The following is a 9574-nucleotide window of genomic DNA, read 5'->3' on the forward strand; positions in this document are numbered from 1 at the left end:
TCGGCTCCATATCGTGTGCTCTGGCTCGCTCAGCAGCAGCATGATCATGTGCCGTGGCCCAGTCCTGATCCAGTTTGTACTCCTGGGTGATCCCAGCAACGTGCAGACCTGGTTTCTGTGAGTGTGGAGCCGTGCAGTACCCCATACAGTGGCTGGCACCAGGCTGTCACCCGGTACAAATGACCTTTGCAGCATTATTAGTTTGTGCTGTCGTGGGGGGCGGTTAACCACCAGGTCAACAAGAAAACTAGTAGGGGGGGATAGGTTTTGCTCGAGCAGCCTCACTCCCAGTCTGCTGTGCTCAGGCCAGTTGTAGAGCATCTCAAGCGCAAAGCAGCATTTCCGTGGTGTGAGGAGCAGGTGAAAGGTGCGGTGTCTCGCGTGCTGTGTGAGCCTCTCTGGGCGAGGGTTGCTTGGCTGAGGACTGAGATCGCTTACGAGAGGGCTGAGTCCACTAGGCATCAGGCAACATGAGAAAGAAATGTGGTGCAAAGGTGGTCTTGGTGTATCTTAGCAATTGTTGCATTACTCATAACTGGCAAAGCTACCGGCAACTTGCACAAGTCATCCTGAAAGAGTGCTCATGAAGTCTTTTACAGGATTATCCTGAATTTGACTGCAGAATCTTTCCATGGGAATAATGCAGTATTTCCTCTCTTTAAGCCTTTCACCTTCAAACCATGTTTGAAGGGGTGCAGGGGTGCAGGGAAAGGCACACTCTTTAGGGCATAAAAGCTTACCTGAAATACTTTTCTCTTCATGTTTTAGCAGGTTGTGTCTTTAGTGTCTGTCATGTGCAACCAGCAAAGGTCAGAAATAGGTGATGCATTTTCTGGAGATCCTGAAGTTCCCTTTCTCACATATTATATACTTCAAGCGTCTGTGCTTCCTTGAGTGTAATAAAGATTTACATGTTAAAGGAAAAGCCCTGGAATTTGGACTCAGAATCCTAATCTACTATGGGATGGGTTTTTTGAGGGGGGATGACAGTATTTTCTAGTAGATTTTTATTGCTTGCTTTAGCTAAATGATAGATGTTTTGAAATAGAGATTTTGAAAGACAAAGTGAAAGTGCATGAAAAGGGCCAATTTTTCACATGGTTGTTCAGCTGATTTTGTGTTTCCAGGAATAAGGAAATATGTGCCATGTTTTTCATTATCTCATATGGCAAAAATAGGAGGTGGTAATCACCCTGCGATAAACTGCATTTTATTAAAAATCCCTGCCTGCCTCGTATACACTCTGACAGCTGATCCGTCCCCCTGGAACTGTCTCCAGCATTCCAGCCCCTTGAGCAGCTCCCAACAGCCGCTTTCTCTTTTTTTTAAAGCACTTGCCAGATAAATGTTTCATTCTCTTTTTTTTTTTTTTTCCCCAATTACACCGGTGTTCAGCGGAGGCTGGACAGTTTTGCTTGGCAGGGGTTCAGGAGGATCCGCATAACTCGCTTGTGGCTTCTGCAATTGAAAGTAATTCATGCTGATAAAGCCGCATCATCATCTACCCTGTATCTTTCACTTCATGGTTGGGCCTAGTGCTCACCAGGTCTTTTTGCAGCTCCCATCTCAGTCTGGCCATGTTTGTTTATTTTGCTTCTAAATTTGCAGGGTAGCTTTTGGCTCAGATTAATCATGTAAGAGATAAGAAATACAGAGTCCTCCTCTACCTTTCCTTTTCTTTTGCCACCCTACTCCATGTGCTTTTGCATTTTTATGGCTTCAAGCCATGGAACAGAAAACTTGTTAATTTACCCATAGGAATCTCCTTAGCATTTGGCTTTTTCTTACCTATGGGCAGCGGCCACTGGCACTGCAGGACAGAAATGACACAATTGCTTGAACAATAAAGCCACGGTCTGCTGACTCTTCTCTCTCTTTTGATGCATTTAACATAAAAAATAATTCCTAAAGTACTGTACTTCCCTGCCTTGTTTCCCCTAGCTGACCATACTCCTTCCCCTGACCTAGCCCCTTGAGGGGGGTCCCCTCTCAGTTTATCTTGTGCTCACAGTTGCTAATCCCTCCCATTGCTACACCTGGCCGTACTATCCTAGCACTTGAGAGAGGAGAGGCAGCTTCATCTGAGCAGGCAGAGAAAGCTGCAGGGAAGGGGTGTCCAGGCAGCTCGGATTCATGTGTTCCACAGCTATGATGGATATTGGGCAGGTAGGAGCACAGTGGGGTTCCATGTTCATGCAGACAGCTCTGGAGCTCTAGGCTTTTGTTTAAAGCAGTGGTGTTTTACTTCCCACCCTTGAAATAAACAAGACCAGAGCCTCCCTCATCTGCTACAGAGGCTGCAGGCCTGTGCCTTTTGGGGTGTATCCAGATACAATCCCTTATCTGATTTCCTGTGACTGATGTGGAGTTTTCAGTCTTTCTGTCCAGCCCAACACAACATTATTTCTCAGCTTAAATCATTTTCCCACAGCTTAAGATACAGTGGGGAAATGTATCCTCTCTAAAAAATGCAACTGGTTTGAGTAGTTCAGCTAATGCTGGTTGGGGACTGCTTACAAGTTCTAATGTTAGCCATGCTTCAGGGGTCTACAACTGTCTTTCACAAATTGGCTTCCAGACCTTCTTAATCAGATCTGAAGCATGTTCACTAAAATCAGCTAAGCCTGATAGAGCCCATGGTCTTAAACTGAGTTTAAAGCTCGTTTAGTGGAACTTCTTAAAAGACAATTTGGGGAATGATTTTTGTGTATGGATGAGAGCAAAACGGTCATTTTGCACTGTTGGCATCTAAGCCATCATCTTCTGAGATGGCTCAGCAAAACAATGGTGCCAGCTTGTTGTGGGGAGAACGCGGTACTCATCATTTCGTGCTGAGTGGACTCCTGACTACTGCTGTGCAGCTTTTCTGCTCTTAGCAAGGTGTCAGAGAAGCTGTGGTGCGGTGTTTTAGAGGTTCATTTCCTTTGTTGAATGTAAAGCAAAAATGATCCCCTAGCACTCTTCTGTGAATGCAACCAGTAATTACGTGACGAAGATCTCTATTAAGACTTATGCATTTAAGTGTAGGCAGAACACGTGTAATGTGCATATTATAGATATATAAGCATATATGCATATCTAGGTGCACATGCATACATGCATATATAAAGTAGGATAAGGCGGCTAAGTGAATGGATTCTGTTTGGAATTCATGCTGGTCATGATCTTTTTTTTTTGACCAGAGACTATAGGGGAAATGCAACTAATTGGATTGTTTGGAAATTGTAACATGAGGATCCTCTTGTTTGTGGAACTTAGGTCATTGTAGAGCTTTCCTTGAAAATAATAATTAAAAAATGGTGTTTATTCTGTACTTTGCAGGTATCATGTCTTTAACAGGTGATACATCAAGCTGTATTTTAGGATTACCTGGCTCCTTATGCATAAAGTAATTCTGATCTGTCAGGTATTTCCTGGTGTTGGGGGGCCTTGTTCAAAATAAATTGTAATGTGAATATGTGGTTAGCTACTGGGGCAAAATTCAGAACTGATGTCTCAGTGTTGACTCCATCTCTAAGTTTGAGCCTTTGGGGATTTGGGTATTTTCTTCAGGTTTTGATTTTACTTGTCCATCAAGAGCTGACAAGAATATAACTATGCTGATGTGAGGAGGAATGGTCAGAGGATATAAAGCACAGGAGGCCTGGATGATGTTCCCAGTTTTGCCACTAAATTGGCCATGACTGTTGTCACTGTAACAGATTGAACAAAGTATATTAAAAAAAAAAAGGCTTGATAAACCAAAATAATATATTATGGTCAAGGGAACTGCACTTGAATGTCATGCACCTATCATGTATGTCTCTGCTCTGTTTGGTGCTTAGAGCAAGTAACCTGGACCCCTGGCCACAGGCAATTCTCTAACTCCACAGTCGTGTCACACCCTATGTGACTTACACAAAGCTCAGTGCTCAACGGTTAAAGTCATCAAAAGGAAAGTTCTCTGGGAGGGCAGGATGTAAAATCTCAACCTCAGCACTTGTAGTTCAGTGCGTTGGGTGCAGTTTTACATGTCAGGCTTTGTCATTTCTTTATTAGCAGTACCAAAGATTGAGATGGCAGAAACTATCTGATGTAATCATTATTATTAAAAGCAGTGGCACAACAACAAAGAGATCTTTCAGGTAGTAATTGCTTTCATAAGCCATTCCTGGGGATTGAACTCTGAGACCTCTTACAACTCAATCTAAAAGGGGCAGCCCCTGCAGTCACAGCATAAACATGTGTGTTTGACATGCTGTGCGGTACCTGTTGGAGCAGCAGGTTTGTGGAATCTCTCTCTCTAACAGCTGTTTAGTCCAAAACCCAGTGGAGATGGGCAAATGCTGTGTGTGTGTGTAGCTCCACTGACAGCCAGCACATTTAGCCAGAGCTGGAGGAGATGTTTCTGGCCTTTGGCTAGGGTGGGAGAAGAGTGGGTGCAGCCTTCCCTCTGCAGTCAGGGCAGATGTAGCAATACTGGCTAGCTTGCTAGTAAGTGTTGTTTAGCTATCATACCAGCTTGTCACTGGTCCTCTTTGTCAGAAGCTCCAAGGAAGAAAAGGCATCAGTACCTGAGCTTGTCCCTTTCTGGTCAAGCCTTGCCAGGGGCCCTAGGAGTGAGGTCCAGGGATGGGTAATTAATATATTCTTGCAACAGCAAGAGTTAGAAGTAACCTCACAAGAAGGTAAGCTTGGCCCAGAGAGGGTACAGATATAGCTGAATAGTTCTTAAAACACAGGATTTTTGTACCCATGGATTACTGCAGTGTTACTTTAAACTCTTAACTCCTCCCTCCCTGGACTGTGGCCACCAGCACATTTTCAGGTAGTAAATAGCATTCTAAAATTGGCAGTTCGTTAGAATTGGATGAAGTTATGTCACCTGCCCTACAGAACATTGGCTCCAAAGTAAGTTGTTAGAGGAAAACTGAAAAATAGGGCAGTACTGTTTTGGAAACATGCTGTGAAATCAGATTCGCAGTTAGAACCCATCACAAACTGCAGGTGAGAGTTAGAAAATACAGTTTTATATGGAAGCCAGGATAAAGATACAAAGATACAGTTTTATACTTAATGGAGGATTTGCATTAATTCTGGCCAGTGGAAGGTTACACTAACATCTTGTTCCCAAAAGTAATTGTACAGAAACTATGGATACTAAATTTCCCTGATTTTCTGAAAGTTTCCTGCTGCAACTCCAGTGGATACACAGAGAAGTGGTGGCAAAAGAAGGTGCTTTCAGAAACTGCTTTAATTCTTGCTGCCATTCTTGAGTACGTGCAGATGGTCTGGCACCTCGTTCAAACTACAAGTTCACCACTGTGTGTTATCTACCTGTGCACGACAAAAATCTTGAAAATCCTCTCTGAAAATATGGGGGTAAAATTAAGGGCAGACACAAACAGGGTAGGAAGAGAGTATAGAGTTCACTGTGTTGGAGGTGGAAATATAAATGGGTAAAACAGGATCTGTGTTTTAAACTGGTTCTTTCAACTTGCTTCTAGATTATTCAGAAGAAACCCCCACAGTAATGCTTTGCCTACGGTATAATGTAAATTAATCTTCTATGTGACCAGACCCTGTCATGTACAATGAGAACACAACTTTTTTTAAATCCAGATGGTTTCCAGTTTTTTAAAAACATGTGTGTGCACAGGAAAACATAAGCTAGAAATACTCTTTCTTCTTTTTTTCTTTTTTTTTTCTTTCTTTTTTTTTCCTCAGCATACATGCTGACTAAATTATGTGGAAAAGCTGCTTTCTTTCCACTATTTCACCCCTGAGATCTACTATTTTCCTAGTCTTGTCGGTGTTGTTGTTCCATGCTTTTTGCCAGCAATCCCAGTCTGTATTCTTTATGCTCCTTTTGGAACAACAAATCCTTTTGTAAGAAGGATATTCCTTGATGCCCTGAAGTGGGAAACATAAACAAAAATCTTGAAGCCTGTGAAAATATTGATAGAATGGTAATAGTTGTCAGGACGTGGGAAACAACAAGTAACTAAATAATACTCCATTGCATATATGAAGCACCTCTCCTTTGGCAAAGTAAGAGGTGTACATAATCATGTAATACCTGCAGCTTTGTAGCGTTTTGCGTTGCTTCCCAGGTTTTCTGCCCTGTTGCGTCTGTGATGAAACTGAGCCCCAAAATATGTCTTCTGCCTGGATGGGAAGTTGGTACCTGCAGCTTAACTTTGTTTGAAGTCTGGGCTGTTTGGGCTCATGCTGTCTCACACTAGGTGCCCAGAAATATAGGCATGAAATCAGTTTTTGGAAACTTAGAGCTGAATTACTTTCCAGCGTCACATGCTGGGTTTGTTGCAGGGCCAGGAATACAGCCCAGATCTCCTGGCTCCCTACTCGCTGCCTGAGCAAGGCCAGTCCTCAACTCCGTTTCAAGGGATCCTAGAGAGCACTGGCATTTTAGCAAGTCAGCTGGCAATTTCGCTGTGTTTTGTTTAGAATGGTTCACATTCTTCCATCTAATTCCCACACTGAAAATTTCCAGCTTCTTAATTTCCCTGAGCTGTCCCAGCAAGACGTATTGAATATGCAGATGTGATGGCGTGCACAAACACACACATACACACACGTGCTTTTCCTGAAGCCACCCCTCAAAGTTTGTTCTGGATGTTTGTTTTACTCTGGTTTTTCTAATCCCCAAAGGGACATGAAGCAGATTTTTTTGTTTAACCTTTGTATGAAACACCCTCTATCCCTTTATTTGTAAGGATAGGCAGTTTTAGTTACATTTTGTTATATTCGCTTGTGCGTGGAGAAGACACTGTGTAAATGAAAACATATTATAATGATGACACACCGCACACAGATGTCTCCTCAGACGTCTCCTGTACATGTCTTCTCTCGAACGTATTTTGGACATGCATGTCACTGTCTTTTCAAACCCATTCATGTCATAAATAACTGCTTGCACTCTCTGAGTGTTCAGCAGTATGAAGGCTGTCCACCCCAAGGCTTGGAGATAGATCTCAAAGGCAACTGAAATGGAGACTGAGAGCAGGACGAAGGGCTAGGGGGGTCGGTAGCCAGTTTCCTAGTGATGAATCTCTCAGTACAAAACTGGCACAGGGCTTGACTGAGGAACTGCATGCTGTCAGCATGAGTGAAGTAAAGACAATGAAAAAAGCTGGCTTCTGCTACAAGTGAGGAAGTTATTTTGCTGGAACAGCATAAACCCTTAATAGGATTTCTTGCTTTCCCTGCAATATAGAGACTCAGGCAATTCCTTCTCTCCTCCTACACCCTGCCCACTGCACCAACGGGGCATATATATCTTCATTGACCAGCTTGCTGTGGTCCATACCTGCAAACACACATACCAACATAACCCTTCCATGCAATGTAGCCTGGTTCCCTCACCTACGAGACAAGCAGTCCTTACCTTCTCTGCAAATACACTGTTTTTAGCAGAACAAACATGTTTTTCACTGCCAGAACTTTGTGTTTGTCCAAAAAAGCCGAGATTGCATTCCAGATGTACAGCTGTTCCACCTACAGAAATTCCCTAGTTCTGTCTAGTCAACGTATTCAATAACATCTTGCCCAGAGAGAATAAATATGTTCAAGATAATGGGGGAAAAAAAATCTCTGGTATTGTAAATGTCCTTTTGAATGATAGCATAAAATAGATAATTTTAATTTTCTCTGAGTGGTAATTGGAAGAACTCAATTCACTGGATTTCTCCAACTGGGTACATGTTTTCCTCTTAGCTTTAAGGGAAGAATGAACTCATTTCTTTTGTTGAAAAAAAGCTGTCTCCTATAGACTGTTCTCTTGTGCGTGCTAAATTCTGCCTGGGGTATTACTGTGAACATGGACTTAATAATAATGGTATTTACATGTTTTCACTGAAGGACCTTTAAGTACATTTGAGCTTGTAATGGATCACAGCATCCACAGGCAAGATCACAATACTGGTCCTGAAATAAATTTACCTCCCCTTGGCAGATGAAAAACAGGAATTTCAGAGTCACAGTTAGTTTTAACCAAAACGAGATGGCTGAGCAAATCAGCAGCAGTGCTGGGAAGACAGGGTCCTGACCTGACCTCTTCCTGTAGTCACCAGCCACAGGGTCGGATCTCCACCTTGCCTAGATCAGCAGAGCTCCAGACAGGCTCACTGTGGCGAGGACTGTTCGTGCCAAATCGTCGGCTTCGTACGTGCTCCTCGCTGGAAATGCCAACACAGTTCAATTTAAGTGCCACGTGTTATATGGCCAACAGTATCATTAGCATAAAGGTGTGATGCAGCCTCAGTTACCGGGGAGGGGAGGCAGGTTGTCCCTGCAGGGGACCCGACCTGTTGTCCACCTTGTGCCCAGGGCAAAGTTTGGCCACAGGAGAGGATTTTAGCCTCTGTCTTCCAAGCTCTGGTTGGTATTGAGGGAAATGCCCTTCCCCCCTGGTAAGTTAGCACATGATTGCGTATATACCTGAATTTTCACCAGGAACGAGAATCACTCCGTTGCTACTTGTTGCCTTCTTCAAGTGTGATTTTGCGAGCTGGTGACAGTCTCACACCGCGTGTTGCTGTAGGCGTATGACTGTTCAAAGATGGCATCAACCCACATTGCGTCAAAAGCAGCAATCCTGCCCTTCCTCAGCTCTTGATAGCAAACTGGATTGAAAAACTGGTTAGCAATAGAAGCTGACGTATCCAAGTGGCTTTCTGAAGTTTGCAGGATCATAATAATCTGAGTCGGGTATCCTTATCCAGCTCAGCGGCACCTGCTGCAGGAAGTGTGACTTTATGTGACTTCAAATACTCAATCAGTATTTGAAAAGCTGTGAACTGTGAGTACTACTGACTGGACTGTCAGAACAGCTTAGGGCCAAATTCTCTGGTGTCCATCACAAGCTTGAACAGCACTTTATGAGTAGATGAGTTGTTGGATAAGCAACTATATTTTCCAGATAATTTAACCCCTTGGAATTTTGCTTCTTGTGGTTACAACATTTTTCATATCAAAAGCAGGAAAGGGAAAGTTCAGTTTTCCACAGGCACCTCTGAAATCTGAGTCCTTGTTTTGAAGCCTAGGTGTGGGTTGAGCTCTTTGGAGGATAAAGTCCCCACTGGGGAAGTGCAGGATGTGCTCAGAAACCCTCACGAGGGGTGGAAAGCCAATCTGGTGACAACTTGCACTGGCTTTGTTGATGTAAAGCAAATTTTGACTTTCATTAGTCCTGCTGGGCCAGCAGACCTGTAGGAGGAGATGGGTGCTATTCTAGTGTCTGTACCACCAGCAAAAATGTCACATTACAGTTCGTGCTGAGGAGAGAAGCAGGAAAAAAACATCGCTTTTTTTGGAAAGCTTTTGGATAGCTTTGGCAGTTAAAATAGCTATAATATGCTTTGAAAACTGAGTCAAATTCAAAGTGATTGAAAAATAATAAATTTCAGTAAAGTGTGCTAGCAAATTTAGTTACTTTTCCAGTTCTTTTTCTCTTTCTGCTCAGGGAAGGATTTGCAAAGCAGCAAATACTAGCTGCTACACTGGAAGCCTCATCTGTTCCAAAGCAGGTTGTTTTACACAGAGGCATCTTTCAAATTAATTTGTTGCTATTTTT

The sequence above is a fragment of the Chaetura pelagica genome, unplaced genomic scaffold (assembly GCF_000747805.2).
Source record: "Chaetura pelagica isolate M959 unplaced genomic scaffold, ChaPel_1.0 scaffold343, whole genome shotgun sequence".
NCBI classification, from domain to species: domain Eukaryota; kingdom Metazoa; phylum Chordata; class Aves; order Apodiformes; family Apodidae; genus Chaetura; species Chaetura pelagica.